The following is a 17,652-nucleotide window of genomic DNA, read 5'->3' as shown; positions in this document are numbered from 1 at the left end:
CAAGAGAATGTCCAAAAAAAGTGCAGGATATTGAGTGGTGTGGAGAGATAGAGGAGATTATACTGGAACTGTACATAACACTAGTTAGACTGCATCCTGAGTACTGTGAACTGTTCCAGTCACCACATGAAGAGAAGATGGGATCGCACTGGAGAGGGTGCAGGCAACCCCCGTGTTATGGGAGGGGAGCGGTGGCGATTTTCGGTATTATGAAGCCACATCATCTGCACTTGCGTCATGAAACGCAAATTGATAAAAAAAACTTTGTGTTTATTTATTTGCTTTATTGTTCACGTAAATGTTGTGAGAGTGATTTTTTTATTCCATATCTTAGATTTTTTTGAGTAGTGATTTGTGCATTATGCAAGGGCTAATTGCCGTTACCCAAAGGGCCATAACACAGGGGTCACCTGTACAGAAGAGATTTACGAGGGTGTTGCAAACTGTAGGTGTGAGAAAGGATTATCATTTAGAAATTTCTTCCGTGGAGCAGAGGAGACTGAGGGGAGACTTCACTGGAAGGAAGGTTCTTTTTCCCTTGGCAGAAAGCAGGTGGCAGGGAGTTAAAGTAACTGCTAGAAGGATTAGAGGGGATATGAGTAAATATTTTAACCCAGAGGATGGTGTAATGATTGGTTGCTGGAATGGCTGTTGGTTGTAGGAGACATTAAGCAGGCTGGGCCTGTACTCGCTAGAAAACAGGTGATCTTACAGATAAAATGATTAAACCGCAGATAGAAAGATGATGTTTCTTGCTAAGTGGGCTGTTTAGAGCCAGACGTCACTATCTCACAATAAGGGACTGATAAGAAATTAGGTGGTGGATTTTCTACCCCAGAAGGCTGTGGAGGCACAGAGTACATTCAAGACAGAGGCTGATAAATATTTGAGTACGGATAGTCCCCAGGTTACAACAGGGTTCCGTTCCTGAGAACTGTTCGTTAAGTCGGAAATGAGCAGAAACGGTGTGTGGGAGAGGATCACAGAAACAGCTGTGACGGGAGAGCGAGCAGGCACAGGAAGAGCTGCTGCCAGCCGGCCTCACTGACTCAGTGAGTGAGCAAGTGATTCTGCTCAGCGCTCCCAGCTCTGCTCGGTTGCACTCAGCCCCCGATTGCTGCGGCTTGGGGTAGGGGAGAGAAGGCACACGGAAATGCCCCGTTCCCACCCGGCAGAAGATGCCTGCAGCCCCGCAGCAGCCGGCAAATCCATCCCCATCCATCCCGTCAGTCTCCCGGATGCTCGGGGTGTCCATAAATTGGGTGTTCGTAACCCGCAGAGGACTTGTATGCAGGGAATCAAAAGTTAGTGCATGAAGGTAGTGTTGAGGTGTATGGCAGAGGACAGACAAGGTTGTTCCTGCTCTTATTATGTTTTGGTAGATAAACCCCACAAAGGGCACGGACAGGAGCCAGTAAAGCTGTTGGTTGGAAGATAAGTATTGGACGGAACGCAGGGAACATCTTCCCCTCTTTGACCTCCTCCCGTTTGATCCTTACATCTGCCGTTGCCCAAAAGACTGCCCCTCCGACAGTGCAGCACTTGCTCAGCGCTCCACCGCAGTCTCAGCTCCTGTGTGTGAAGTGAGATCGGGAACTGCAGCAGCCAGTTTGGCGGAGAGAACGACAGCCAATGACCCACACACAGGGTGAGCAGCAGGTTAGATTCCAGCAGACTGCGACAGTAAACTCCGTTCACACTGCTCCCTTTGTCTGAACATGTAGCACAATGCTTTGGTGCACGGGGAAGTCAATTTGAATGGAAAGTAAAATGCAAAGGAAATGGAAATAGAAATCCACAGCCAAATATAAAAGGTAAGGTCAGATTACGTGCTGAAACCATTAGTGGGACTTAAACTCATGGCAACACAAGGAGACCAGAAAACAGGAGCAGGAGGCGGCCACTCGGCCCTTCAAATCTATCCCACCATTCCACATGATCATGGCTGATCTGTCCTGTCCCACCCTGTCCCATCCCGTCCTACCCTGCCCTACCCTACCCCATCCCATCCAGTCCTGTCCCATCCCGTCTTACCCTACCCCACCCTGTCCCGTCCCATCCTGCCCTGTCCTATCCTACCCTGTCCTACCCTGCCCTGTCCTACCCTGTCCTGTTCTGTCCTACCCTGTCCTTCTGACTGCCCCTGTCACTGGTTACGTGTGAATGAAACCTGCTCATACTGGAGCCCAGCCCAGGCAAGTCCATCCCTGGGTGACCACGTGTAAGCACTCACACAGAGACCTAGTGGGCAAGGGGAGATAGTTAAGCCTTGACAATTCCTTTCCTCCCACAGATGCTACTCGATTCCAGCAGATTGTTTGTTACTCCTTCTGGTTGGTGCTGTCCAGGACAATGTGGTGACTTGGGCCAGAATCCCAAAGGAAATCACCCCAACTCCCTGATAACACCAGGAACACTGCCTTAACATTGGAGCCCATAGTTGTACTTCACAGGGGGCCGTTCAGTCTACACTGACCCTTAGACTAATCCCATTCCCCCATGACCTATTCCCCCTATCAACTCCCCCCAGATCCTACCCCTCACCCACACACTGGGGGCAATTTACAGCAACCAATTAACCCACTGACCTTCACCTCTGTGGGATGTGGGAGGAAACTGGAGCACCCGGGGAAACCCACGCATTCACAGGGAGAACAAGCAAACTCCACACTGACAGCACCCGAGGTTAGGATCGAACCTAGATCTCTGGCGTCATGAAATAGCAACTGGACCCCACTGTGCCACAGTGCTGCCCTTCTTCACTCCCGCTAATTAACAGAAGAGTTACAGAAAGCTGGGTGCTGAACAAAACCTCAGCCATATTCACGTTGATCAGTCAGGTTTGATCCAGACTGGGTATTACAGATGGTGAGGTAGAGGCCTTGCAGCCCCTCGATATTGTTCACCATTCAATGTTATAAACCTGTGCTTATAACATTGTCTAACAATGCTTCATCAATCTGGTGATAAATTCCAACTGCCCCTGCTTCCCCGGGAGAGAGCTCTGAGCTCCACAACACTTTCTGCTCTTGAATCAGTGAACTCGCACAGGTTTGTGTGATCAAAGCTTCTCTGGCACATTTCCAGTCACGCCAGGCTGTGGTTGCGATGACTGAGAGGAATCTTAAATACAGAAACAAACTTCGGGAGACCATTGCCACCCTGAACTCATTTGCAAAAAGTTCTTACTTCCGTTCTGTTTTTGAATTTTCTTGTAATTTGCTTATCTGAGCCCCTATCTTCTAATTATTAGACATTCAGTCCTGACCTCAGGTGCTGTGAGGTTTGCTTATTCTCCCTGTGATGGTGTGGGTTTCCACCAGGTGCTCCGGTTTCCCCTGCTTGCTCTGGTTTCCTCCCACATCCCAAAGACGTGTGCGTTGGTGAGTTAATCGGGCGCTGTGAATTACCCGCAGTGTGTGGGTGAGGAGTAGAATCTGGGGGGAGGGGGGAGTTGATGGGAATGTGAGAGAGAATGGATTATTCCGAAATGGGGACTATGATTAACGGAACTGTTGTGAGAGCGGCGTTGTTTTCTGTTGAGCTTGTTTGTGGATGGATTTACGCAGAGGTGGAATGAGAACGAGGATTTCAGGCTATGGAGCACTGGTCACACCTCAGCTGGGTACTGGGTTGGAATGATGTCAGAGGGGCGAGAGATTCACTGGAATGAACATAGAACATAGAGCAACACAAGGATAGACTCTTCAACCCACCATGTCCGTGCCGACCATGATGACCACTTAAATAATCCCATTCATCTGTATGCAGTCTATATCCCTCCATTCCCTGCCTGTTCTTGTGCCTGTCTAAATGCCTCTTAAACATATTTCTATCATATCTGCCTCCATCACCACCCCTGGCAGCTTGTTACTCTCTGTGTAATAAAATTTACCCTGTACATCTCCTTTAAACTTTCCTCCTCTCACCTTAAAGCTACACCCTCTGGTATTTGACATTTCTACCCTGGAAAAAATGCCCCACAACCCTACATGTTACACCATTTTATGTTCCTTTGGCTGTATTCCCAATCCCTAACTGTCCCATTCATCCATTGACTGGATAACTTCAATTTATCCCCATGGCAACCCTGGCCTCACCCTATTAGAGATATTCCCTTTGTCCTATCCATCTCTCCACCTTCCCTGCAACTAGTTTTCCCAATTTCCCAGTTCCGATGAAAGGTTGCTGACCTGAAACATTGACTGTTCCTTTCTCCACAGATGCTGCCTGACCCGCCAAGTGTTTCTGGCATTTCCTGTTGCTATTGTAGGGCTGCCAAGTGCTTAAGAAGGTCAACAGATCATTAATCTTCATTGTGAGGGAGATGGATTTACTGTTGTAACATCTTGCTACAGCCGGACAAGACTTGTGTGAGGTCACATCCAGAGGACCTGTACCTGTCTGTACCTAAGACAGTGTAGGGTCCCCATGGACATGGTGCAGAATCAGACATTTACAGCACTAGTTAGATTCACCCAGCTGACTCCGAGGGCATGAGGATTGCCCGATCAGGAAGGAGCGATTAAGATGGGGTGGGATTGAGAAGAATTAAATGTGACCTCATTGAAGGATAGGTTTCAGAGAGGAAAAGGCAGAGCAGATGTTGAGCAGTGGTTTCTGAGTTCCTCTTTCATAATAAGTGTACTGAGATTTGTTACAAAAAGGAATCAATTTTATTTTAAGTAATGACATAATACTAGAAAGACAGCATCTTACTGACCTCCTTGCTTGCTGCTTTCATAGAGACACACCCCAGGACCTTCTGAAAAATTTAAGTCAACAAGCCAGCCCTGGAGACCTTGCTGCCCATTGCTGCATAGTTGGGTGGGTGGGGTCATGGATCTCTTTATGGTTTCCCCTGGATACAGAGTCTGCACTAGGGGTACACGGTCAGCATACGGGATTGGCAACTGAGATGCCGACTGTTTCTTTCCTCCTAGGATTATGAGTCATTGTGTCATAGAGCCACACAGCATGGAAACAGGCCCTTCAGCCCACCACCTCCATATTGACTCGTGGACACCCATCCGTATTAATCCAACAGTTGGCCCATAGCCTTCTATGCCCAGGTGATTCAAGGGCTCATCGAGACGCTTCTTAAGTGCGGTCAGGTTCTCTGCTTCCACCACTTCACCTCCCAGGCAGTGTGTTCCAGGTATTCACCACTCTCTTGGTGAAAAAGGTCCCCCTCAGATCCTCTCTGTCTCTTACCCCTTACCTAAATCCATGTCCTCCAGTTTTATCTACCTCTGATATGGGGAAAGGTGTCATGCAGTCTACCCTGTCTATACCCCTTATAATTTTATACACCTTAGTCATGTCCCCTCTTCGCCTCCTCCACTCCATGGAGAACAGACCCAGCCTCTCCAGTCTCTCCCAGTTCTAGTCCTTGGGACTTTCTACCACAGATGGCTGAAGATCTGTGGCGGAAAGGTTAGATGCGACAGGCGGAGCACAAGACCTTGTGCTACTTAGGAGGGCACTGTCCAAGAAGGTGCTGGGCATGGATTCAGTGACACTTTGGGGAAGGAGCTGGATAAACCCGGGGCGACAAAGCAGCTGTAGGAGTGTGATGGATTGGGCTGGGAGATGCTGGGGTTCAGAGGGCCCTCCATCTGTCAGGATGCCCACCCCACCCCCCCAGGCCTCTGGGCTCTGATCCCCACACTGGGCTGGCCCTGTCACATGGCCCTCCTCCTCAGGGATCTTGACCTCGGGTCCCGAGCTCAAATTCTGGCTCAGTGCCTGGAACAGGTGGGAGTTCAAATCCCATCATGCCACTTGCAGAATTTAAATCCCTGGCATTTTTTGGGGAGAAAATACAGCATTTCAGCCATTCCAATATTTTCTCCGAGGTCGTCTGCTGCTTAAGGTTCCTTGCAGGGTTAAAGCAGCAGTTTGTTTATGGCCTGGTGCCCCAGTGGCTGCTTTCCCAAGACTCCCACCCAAAATAAACATCTGAAGTAAGTTGTTTGTGCCTTGTTTGGTTACCATGGCAACAAAACACCGGGCATCCTGAGAGAAGTGTGCGTGCATTTCAAACAGTTTGGGAAGGATCAGCTCAGAGATGTAAAGAGCATGAGTTTTGATTCACCTAATTGGAGACAGATGCCTGGCAAGTATGCTAGCTGCAGCAGTCTGACCTGCACCATACCCCTTCAACAGTGGAGCGCGCTGTTCATTGTTAGGGGGGGTGTGGTGAGCTGCATTTACTGCCCAACGCTGATAGTTTTGGATGGAGCCATTGGCTGGGCCACTGCAGTGGTCAGTTTAGTTAACCTGCTATTGATGGCAGTTCACCTTTGCTCAGACCCACATGTACTCTAGCACCATCCACTACTTCACACATGCTAACTGTTTATTCCAGATTTGTTTAATTGTTTGAGTTTAAATTTCTTGGCTGGGGTGTGGCGTTTTGAGATTATGTCTGACCACAGCGGTGCAGCTGGTAGAGCTGCTGCCTCACAGCTCCGGAGACCAGAGTTCTCCCTGTGACTGCTGGGTTTCTCCCGTGTGCTCCAGTTTCCTCCCACATCCCAAAAATGTGTGGGTTAGTGGGTTAATTAGTCGCTGTAAATTGCCCCTAGTGTGTGGATGAGTGATAGAACCTGGGAGGAGTTGAGGGGGATGTGGGGAGAATAAAATGGGATTGGTGTGGGATTAGTGTGAGTGGGTGTTTGATGGTTGGCACGGATCCAGCTTTGATTGCATGCTGTATCGCTCTATGACTCCATGACTGTGACAGTCACTAGGGCCTAGAGATTCCAGCCACTCCTCTGCTTTGTTCCTAGTGTCCCCTTCAGATCCCCCAAGATCACTGGTGGCTCAGTGGAAGGTTGTGGGATGAGGGCACCATCCGGGAGCATGGACTGATAAACTGGCACTCCCTTTTGGTAATATAAGGTGACATGAGACAATGCTCCTGACAAGCTTGGTGCCTTCAACAAAAGCCAGTCACCAATGAATCCAGTAGGGAATTCAGGGGGAAGTTCTTTACCCAGAGAGTGGTAGGAGGGGGGCTATTCCACCATGGGAAGTGGTTTAGACCCACGGTCTGGATGCTTTGGAGAAGAAATTGGATGAGTCCACAATAGAGTGGGAAATAGAAAAACAATGGAAAGGCTTCTATGAGATGGGAAGAGTTTTATATTGGGAATAACCTCCAGGCCACACCTAAGGGTCATGTCCTCTTCTCGCTGCCACTGTTGGGCAGGAGGTACAGAAGCCTAAAGTCCCACACCACCAGGTTCAGGAACAGCTACTTTCCTACAACCATCAGGTTCTTGAACCGACCTGCACAACCCTAACCCTACCTCAGCAATGGAACGCTAAGGAATAACCTCTTGTACTATCAGGGATGTGCTTTTTTTGCACTAATGTCTTGTTTTAAATATAGAACATAGATGACCTGCCCCTCACAAAGCCATGCTACCTATCCTTAAAACAACTATGATTCTCCAAATGCTCATACATCCTGTCCCTAAGAATCTTTTCCAGTAATTTTCCCACCACTGAAGTAAGACTCACTGGTTTATAATTCCCAGGGTTATCCCTACTCCCTTTCTTGATCAAAGGAATAACATTTTCCACCCTCCAATCATCTGATACTACTACTGTGGCCAGCGAGGACACAAAGATCATTGCCAAAGGCTCAGAAATCTCTTCCCTCGCTTCCCGTAGTATCCTGGAATATATCCCGTCTGGCCCCGGTGACTTACCTATCCTAATGTTTTTCAAAATTTCCAGCACATCCTCCTTCTTAACATCGACAAGTTCTAGCTTATCAGTCTATTTTACACTGTCCTCACAAATGTCAAGTTTTCTCCCACGGGTGAACACTGAAGCAAAGTATTCATTAAGGACCTCCCCTACCTCCTCCCACTCCAGGCATATGTTTCCTCCTCTATCCCTAATCAGTCCTACCCTCACTCTAGTCATCCTCCTGTTCATCACATACGTGTAAAATGTCTTGGGGTTTTCCTTATTCCTACTCACCAAGGCCTTCTCATGCCCCCTTCTAGCTCTCCTAAGTCCATTCTTAAGCTCCTTCCTGGCTACCTTGTAACTCTCTAGAGACCTGTCTGATTCTTGCTTCCTAAACCTTAGTAAGCTTCTTTCTTCCTCTTCACTAGATATTCCACATCTCTTGTCAACCATGGTTCCTTCACCCTGCCATCCTTACTCTGCCTCAGTGGGACAAACCTATCGAGTACTCCCCAAACAATCTCCACATTTCCATTGTGCACTTCCCCAAGAACAACTGTTCCCAATTTACGCTCCCAAGAACCTCATGGCAGTGGGGAAGAAGCTGTTGTTGAACCTTGAGGTGAGGGTCTTCAGGCTCCTGTACCTTCTGCCTGATGGGAACATCAAGAAGAGGGCATGGCCCGGGTGGTGGGGGTCCCTGATGATGGATGTCACCTTCCTGAGACATTACCACTCGATCTGAATCCTGGAACTGTTGGGAGTACCTTAACCAGGACTGCAGTGGTTAGAGAAGGCGGCTCACCCCCAGCTTCTCAAGGGTAGTTAGAGATGGGCAATAAATGCTGCCTGGTTCTGATAAGTAATTACTATGATGTAAGTGGTGCAGAGACCTCTGTAGAGTCGGTCTGTAGATACCAGAGGTAAGCAGCAGTGCATGGGGGAACCTCGGTTACCCTTGGTATTGTGATGGTACCTCTTCTCTGTGACCTCACTCGCACCCCCAACTTCCCGATAGTTGCCAAACACAACCATTGTCCTGGCTGTGGGATGGTGGGTGCAGTCATGGGTTGGATTGCTTTATTGGAATGATTTATTACCGTCGCATGTACCAAGATACAGTGAAAAGCTTTTGTTTGCTTGCCATCCAGACACATCGTGCTGTACGATGCGGCACGGTAGTGTAGCGGTTATCATAACGCTATTACAGCGCCAGCGAACCAGGTTCAATTCCCGCCACTGTCTGTAAGGAGTTTTTATATTCTCCCTGTGTCTGCGTGGGTTTCCTCCGGGTGCTCCAGTTTCCTCCCACATTCCAAAAGACATACAGGTTAGGAGCTGCAGGCATGCTATGTTGGCACCGGAAGAGTGGCGACACTTGCGGGCTGCCCCCAGCACATTCTCAGTAACGCAAAAAGACGCATTTCACTGTGTGTTTCGATGTACATGTGACTAATAAATAAATAAATATCTTATACCTAAGTACATCAAGGTAGTAAAAACAAAACAGAGTGCAGAACATAGTGTTGCAGGTACAGAGAAAGTGCAGTACAAGTAGACAATAAGGTGCAAGAACCATGATGAAGTAGATTGGGAGATCTTTTAGCGTATTAGAAGTCTGTTCAAGAGTCTTATAACAGTGGGATAGAAGCTGTCCTTGAGCCTGGTGGCACAATTTTGCCTGTCAGGAGGGGAGAGAAGAGAGAATACCGGGGTGGGAGGGGTCCCGATTATGTTGGCTGCTTTCCCGAAGCAGCGGGAAGTGTAGATGGAGTCAGTCGAAGTGACGGTTGGACAATAGCAAGGCTGTCACAAGTCTACAGCACAACAACAGGGGTGCAGGTGTGGCAGTGTGTGGCCAGGTTTGACTTGGGGTCAGCTGGAGTGGCTCCAGCTGAGACTCAATAAAAGTGTAGTGATCACATAGGGCAAGAGGTAAGGTCAGTGCGACCCCGTCTGTCCAGTGTCTCGCACACGCTGTGCTCCGAGTCCAATGGCTGAGGCTTCCAGCGTTACCCTTCACTGCTGCTTGGAGGCAGTCCTGAGGCCCCACCTTTTGAAAGAGAGACAAAGGCTAGTTCATACTCTAAAATACCCCAGGTCCCTAGGTCTAAAATACCATGTTGCACCGTTTGAAAAAGACCACCCTCTTCCTCTTTTTTTCTGAAATGAGAAAGGCGCCATGTAGGTACAAACCTTCTTGTCCTGTACATCACAAAGGTCAGAAGAAGTTTTCTCTTCTCTGAAAAACAAAGTGATTGACAAAGCAGGTTGCGATATTAACCCTGATATAGTGTGAGAGCTCCGGAACATGTATTGCCTTTTATTGCCCTAAGTGTCTGTTTACTACAGAGTATTTAACTGTTTATTGAAGCAATGTCAGAGCAGACAGAGTGTGCAGCGCCACCACAATGTAATGGAAAAACTATCTGGAAAAGGGGAAAACAATGCTAAGGCCAGAACTGACATGGCAATGAGAGGGGAGAACTCTTAACACAGGCCTTGAGGAGACAGATCTTCCTGCTTCATTACCACTGGGCAGTGTAACTGTTGAGGTCAGAGATTAAACATTACTTCATCAAGGTTATACTATGGTAATGAGTCACAGAGTTATAAGGCACCGAAATGGGCCCTTCAGCCCAACTTGTCCATGCTGATCAAGGTGCCAACCTGAGCCAGTTCCCATTTGCTTGCATTTGGCCCATATCCCTCTAAACCTTTCCTATCCATGTACCTGTCCGAGTGTATTTTAATTGTTGTAACTGCACCCAGCTCTACCACTTCCTCTGACAGCTCGTTCCACACACCCACCACACTTTGTGTGAAAAAGTTGCCCCTCAGGTCAAAAGATCACAAGGTCCCCTTTAAATCTTTCCCCTCTCACCTTAAACTTGTGCCCTCTAGTTTTAGACTCCCCTTCCCTGGGAAAAGGACTGTGACCTTATCTATGACCCCCATGATTTTTTTATAAATCTCTATAATGTTACTCTTCAGCTTCCTTCACTCCAGGGAAAATAGTCCCAGCCTATCCAGTCCCTTATAGCTTATAGTTAGCTATAAGGAACTATATATATAAACATATAAATAAATAAATATGTGTGTATGTATGTATGTATGTATGTATTTTATATATACATACATACATACATACATACATACATATATATATATATATATATATATATATATATATATATATATATATATATATATATATATATAGTTCCTTATAACTCAAGCCCTCCAGTCCCAGTGAATCCTTGTGAATCTTTTCTGCAGCCTCTCCAGCTTAGTCTCATCCTTCCGATAGCTGAGTGTCCAGAACTGCAAACAATACTCCAAATATGGTCTCACCAATGTCTTGTACAGTTGCAACATGATGCTCCAACTCTTGTGCTCAGTGTCCCAATCGATGAAGGCAAGAATGCCGTACACCTTCACCATCCTATCTATCTGTGTTGCCACTTTCAAGGAACTATGTACTTGTACCCCGAGGTCTCTCTGTTCTACAACACTCTCCAGAGCCCTGCCGTTTACTGTGTATGTCCTGCCCTGCTTGAACTTCCCAAAATGCAGCACTTTGCACTTGTCAGAGTTATATTCCATCTGCCATTCCTTGGCCCCCTTCCCCAGTTGACCTAGACCCTGTTGTTCTCTTAGACAACCTTCTTCACTGTCCACCACACCACCAATTTTGGTGTCATCCACAAACTTACTAACTGTGCCAAGTGCATTCTAATTCAATTCAATAATATAGATGACAAACAACAGTGGACCCAGCACCAATCCCTGTGGTGCACCACTGGTCACAGGCCTCCAATGTGAAAAACAACCCTCCACTACCACCCTCTGACCCCTACCACCAAGACAATTTTGTATCCAATTGGCTAGTTCACCCTGGATCCCATGTAATCTAACCTTCTGGACCAGCCTACCAAGTGGGACCTTGTCAAAGGCTTAGCCAAAGTCCCTGTAGATGACATCTACCAACCTGCTCTTGTCAATCCTCTTGGTTGCCTCTTCAAAAAAAATCATTCAAACTTATGAGATATGGTTTCCCATGTACAACACCATGCTGGCTGCTGTTAATCAGTCTTTGTCTTTCCAAATGCTCATAGACCCTGTCTCTCCCACCACTGATTTTACAGAAAATAAGGAGGACTCTTGAGAGTACTGATGAGGCTAGGACATACACCAGGGCCTAGGGAATATTGACCTTACTAGGATCCCTTTAAGGAATCCTAGATTCCTTATGATTCCTCAGAAAAACCAACTTGTGAACTAACGTCTGACCAGTGGCGCAGCTAGTAGATCTGCTGCCTCACAGCTCCAGATATCCAGGTTCGATCCTGACCTCGGGACACTCTGTGTGTGTGTGTGTGTGTGTGTGTGCACGTGTGTGCGTGCGCGCGCACACGCATGGAGTTTGCACATTCTCCCTGTGACTGTGTGGGTTTCCCCCTGAGTGCTCCGGTTTCCTCCCACATCCCAAAGACATGCGGGTTGGTGGGTTAATTGTCCACTTTAAATTGACCCTAGTGTATGGGCAGGTGCCAAAAATCTTGGGGGGGGGACAGTGGGGGGAGTTGTTGAGAATGTGTGGAGAATTAAAACTGGGATCAGTGTGGCATTAGTGTAAATGGGTGGTTGATGGTCAGTGCAGACTCGGTGGGCCGAAGGGCCTCTGCTGTATCTCTGATATAGAAGCACCAGGGCAGGAATAGTGGGGATTTCATTTACCCAAACATTAACAGGGATACACCCAATCCCTATTAATATGTAGCATACAGAACTCCTGAACTACAGTCAGGAGAACGTTCCCCTCCAGTTTGCAGGAAGAACAAGGGACGGTTACAGATTCAGTTCTGGGTAATGAAGCTGGGCAAGAGGAAGGGGTATCAGTGGGAGAGCACCGTGACAGTGATGCAGTTAGATCTGGCACAGAGATGGAAAAGGAGAATGGAAAAGTAGGAGGAAAGGTGTTTAGTTAGGAGAAGGAGACTTCACTACACTTAAAAAATTACAGGGGGATCTTGATCACTGAGGAAGTTGGCCGAGGAATGGCAAATGGAGGTTAATTTGGATAAGTGTGAGGTGCTGTATTTTGGAAGGTCAAATCCAGGTAGGACTTTCACAGTGAACAGTACGGAGTGGTGTAGAACAGAGAAACCTTGGAGTTCAAGCACACGGTTCCCTGAAAGTGGAGTCACAGGTAGACAGGGTGGTGAAGGCGGCTTTTGGCGCACTGGCTTTCATCAGTCAGGGCATTGAGTATAAAAGTTGGGAGATCATAGTGCAGTTGTACAGGACGCTGGTGAGGCTGCACTTGGAGTATTGTGTTCAGTTTTGGTCGCCCTGCTAGGAAAGATGTTATTAAACTGGAAAGAGTGCAGAAAAGATTCACAAAGATGTTGCTAGGACTTGAGGGACTGAGTTATAGGGAGAGGTTGGACAGGCTAGAACTTTATTCCTTGAAGCGTAGAAGATTGAGATCTGACCTTACAGAGGTGTATAAAACCATGAGGGGCATAGATAAGGTGAATGCACTCAGTCTTTTTCCCAGGGTTGGGGAATCAAGAACTAGAGGACATAGGTTTAAGGTGAGAGAGGAGAGAGTTAATAAGAACTTGAGGGACAACTTTTTTTATACAAAGGGTGGTATGTGTGTGGAATGAGCTGTCAGAGGAAGTGGTTGAGACAGGTACTATACCAGCTTTTAAAAGACAGTCGAACAGATACATGGATAGGAAAGGTTTAGAAGGTTATGTGCCAAACGCTGGCAAATGGGACTAGCTTGGATGGGGAATCTTAGTCGGCATGGACTCGTTGGGCCAAAGGGCCTGTTTCTGAGCTGTATGACTCTATAAAAGTGATTTAGCAAAGGTGGAGGGTGAACAGACACTGGAAGGGACATCAGAACAACTGGAGGTATTTAAGAAGGAAATTCAAGGTGTTCAGGGTAAACACACTCTCACAAAAAAGGGCAGGACTGTCACATCTGGAACCCCTGGATGACCAGGTGCACGGAGGGTAGAAGCAAATAGGGCAAAGTGTACGTCAGACACTGAGAGCTTAATACAGCAGAAATCCTGGGAGACTTCAGAGGGTGAAGAGGGGAAATTAGAGGGGGAAATTAAGTCAGCAAGGGAGGCTGCAGAAAATACCAGCTGGGAAGATCCAAATATTTTTCGGAATCCATAAATAAGGAGGGTCTGTTAGGGACTTGAATTAATCTGTGTGTGGAGGTGGAGGATGCGGGGGGAGGTTTTAATGAATATTTTCTCAATGTCTTCACAAAAGAGAGGCATGGTGAAACATGGTAGGGAAGGCGAATGAGTGTGGAGCATTGGATGAGATAAACCTAATGAAAGAGGAAGTGGGAGATGATCTCATTGAAACTTACGAAACTCTTACAGATAAGCGCAGCAGGGTGGATGCAGGGAGGGTGCTTTCCTTGGCTGAGGAGCCAAGGACCAGGGTCACAGAATCAGGATAGGGAAAGGCTGCTTAGGGCTGAGATGGGAAGAAATTTGTTCACCCAGGAGGGAGTGGATCCTTGGAATTCTCTGCCCCGGAGGAACGTGGAGGCTCTGTCACTGAGTTCATTTGGAGTAGAGATCAAGATTTCTGGATCTGAAGGGAACTGAGGGATCCGAGGGTAAAGCAGGGAGATGGGGCTGAGGTAGAAGATCGACCGTGACCTTGATGAATGTTGGAGTAGGCTCAAGGGGTTGACCCCTGCTCCGAATTCTCATGTTCTTGAGTTAGAGGTCTGGCATATTTGAAAGTGGATTAATTAGAACATAGGAAATAGAACATAGAACAGTACAGCACAGGAATTGATTCAAGATCAAGGAATTAATTGTGGACTTCAGGAAGGGGAAGTCGGGAGGACACACACCAGTCCTCATTGAGGGGCCAGCTGTGGAAAGGGTGAGCAGCTTCAAGTTCCTGGGCATCAACATCTTGTGTTGCTCCAGATTTCCAACATCTACAGTCCTTCTTGTGTCTTGGAGAATCTAACCTGGGCCCAATAGATTTATGCAATCACAAAGAAGGCATGTTAGGAGTTTGAAGAGATTCAATATGTCACCAAAGACTATTACAAGTTTCTATAGATGTACGGTGGAGAGCATTCTGACTGGTTGCATCACAGCCTTGTATGGATGCTCCAAAGCACAGGATGGCAAGATGCTGCAGAGGGTTGTAGACTCAGCCAGCTCCATCACGGGCACAGCCCTCGCCACCATCAAGGACATCTTCAAGAGGTGGCGCCTCAAGAAGGTGGCATCCATCACTAGGGACCCTCACCACCCGGGACATGTCCTCATCTCATTACTACCATCGGGGAGGAGGTACAGGAGCCTGAAGACCCACACTCAATGATTTAGGAACAGCTTCTTCCCCTCCGCTATCAGATTTCTGAATGGCCCATGAAGCCATGAATACTACCTTGTTATTCCTTTTTTGCACTATTTATTTATTTTAATAATTTATGGTAATTTTATGTCTTTGCACTGTGCTGCTGCCGCAAAACAACAAATTTCATGTCATATAAGTCAGTGATAATAAACCTGATTCTGATTCTGAAAAGGCTCTTTGGCCGATGATGTGCCAAACTAATTAAACTAGTAATTAAACGCCTAATTAGACTAATCCCTTCTACCTACACAATGTCCATATCCCTCTATTCTCTGCACATTCGTGCGCCTATCTAACAGCCTCTTAAATGCCTCTATTGTACCTGCCTCCACCTGTCAGGCTAAAATACATCCCAGGGTGTTAAACAAAGCAAGGGCTGAAACTGTAGAGGCTCTGACTACAGCTTCAGTCCTCACTGACTGCAGCCGTGGTGCCAGAGGATTGGAGGACGGCTGCCATTATGCAGTTGTTTGAAAAGGGATGAAGGAATGTCAGTGTAAGTACATGCCTGTGTTGAGTCAATTATTGGACTCCGCACTCAGGGACGGGGTCTTCACAGGTGAACCAGGGACCGGACGTCCTGCCTCTGTCTGTGGACGGAGATCTGTTGGTGCTGGGGTTTTGGCAGCATCCACACAGCGACATGGAGGAACAGCTCTTCCTGCAGCCACTGTAATTACATCAAGCTCCCAAACACAGTCTGCCAAATGCTCGCTGGGGAACAGACAATTTCCTGACAGCTACTGGAAGCAGCTCCAAGAATACTGACTGAAGAAGAGCAACGTGAAGCCTTTCTGTTCCACATCAGTCAGTCTGGGAACATAAATCTGTTAAACATTATTCAGTCCTTGGCTGATATAGTTAGGAAGTCTGATCTCATCCAAGTTAAATGGGAACAAGCTCAGTAAACACAAACCTTTGAACTCCCCCAGTAGCACCACAAGGGATCAAGTGACTGAACACACCCTCTCCAATGAATCCAGACAGAGATTTGTGTGTGTGTGTGTGTGTGCGTGCGAGTCTGTGTGTGTGTGCATGTGAGCCTGTGTGGGCATGTGAGCCTGTCTGTGTGTGTGTTGCGCATGTGAGCCTGTGTGTGTGTGTGTGTGTGTGTGTGTGTGTGTGTGTGCGTGTGCGCGCGTGCGTGTGAGCCTGTGTGTGTGTGTGTGTGTGTGTGTGTGTGTACCCCAGTTACACACAGATCGTGAAAGAGAGCTCCAATTCTGAGTAATATTCTGGAAAGAGATTACCAGAGGAAAAGATTCAAAGACATGCTCAGAGCCTCCTTGAAGAAATGCATCATCCCCACGGACTCCTGGGAACCCCTGGCCCGTGACCGTGCAGGATGGGATTGTGAATCTCCATATGGTTTGTTACTATGGAGAGGGACAAGAATCAGCCGGAAATGAAGGTCCTGACTTGGGGGAAGGGTGACTTCACGTTTGAGGCAGGACCTGGCAAAAGTGAACTGGGGGCAGCTACTTGCAGCAAGTCTTTTGGGAGTTATTCAAAGAGTGAGAGCTTAGGGCCAGCGGTGTTCCTGTAATGGTGAGGGGTGAGTCCAAGCAACCCTGTTGGTCAAGGGATACTGAGGATTGGACACAGAAAAAAGGGTCATGGCAGGTTTAGAGAACTGAAGGGAGAAAGCCGTATGGGTGTATGGACTGCATGGGGGGGGGGGCAAGGAATGTGTACTTAACAAAGTATTTGGGAGGGTGAGGAGGGGGCACAAAATACCACTGGTGAACAAGATCAAGGGAAATCCATTTTCTTATTAAAGGCAAGAGTGTAACCAGGGAAAGAGGGGGGGCTATTAGGGACTGAAGGAGCAATCCGTGAGTGGGGCCAGGGAATGCAGGTGAGGTCTGAGATGGATACTTCTCATCTGCAATCACTGAGGAGAAGTGCATTGTAGCGGGAGAATTCAGGGAGGGGGGAGTGATGGAATTCTAGAACAAATTAGCATTGAAAAGGAGGAGCTGTTAGATCTCCCAGCACACTTATATGTCACATGTACCGAGATACAGTGAAAAACTTTGTTTTGCATGCCATCCATGCAGATCATTCCAAAATATAAGTACATTGAGGCAGTACGAGAAAAAAGCAATAACAATGCAGAATAAAAGTGTTGCAGTTACAGAGAAAGTGCAGTGCAGGCAGACAATAAGGTGCAAGGGCCATGATGAGGTTGATTGTGAGATCAGCAGTTTATCATTCAAGGGTCTTATAACAGCGGGATAGAAGCTGTCCTTGAGCCTGGTGGTGCGTGCTTTCAGGCTTTTGTATCTTCTGCCCAATGGAGGAGAGGAGAAAAGTCAAAGGCAAAATCAAGTTTATTGTCATATGCACAAGTGTATATGCACAAATGTCATATGCACAAATATGTACAGATGTAGTAATAAATTTACTTGCAGCAGCACCACAGGCACATGGTATCAGACGCACAAGAAGAGAGAATGACCTGGGTGGGTGGGGTCTTTGATTATGTTGGCTGCTTTCCCGAGGCAGCGAGAAGTGTAGGCA

The sequence above is a fragment of the Pristis pectinata genome, chromosome 1 (assembly GCF_009764475.1).
Source record: "Pristis pectinata isolate sPriPec2 chromosome 1, sPriPec2.1.pri, whole genome shotgun sequence".
Lineage (NCBI taxonomy): Eukaryota > Metazoa > Chordata > Chondrichthyes > Rhinopristiformes > Pristidae > Pristis > Pristis pectinata.
Note: the sequence above shows the minus strand (reverse complement) of the source record.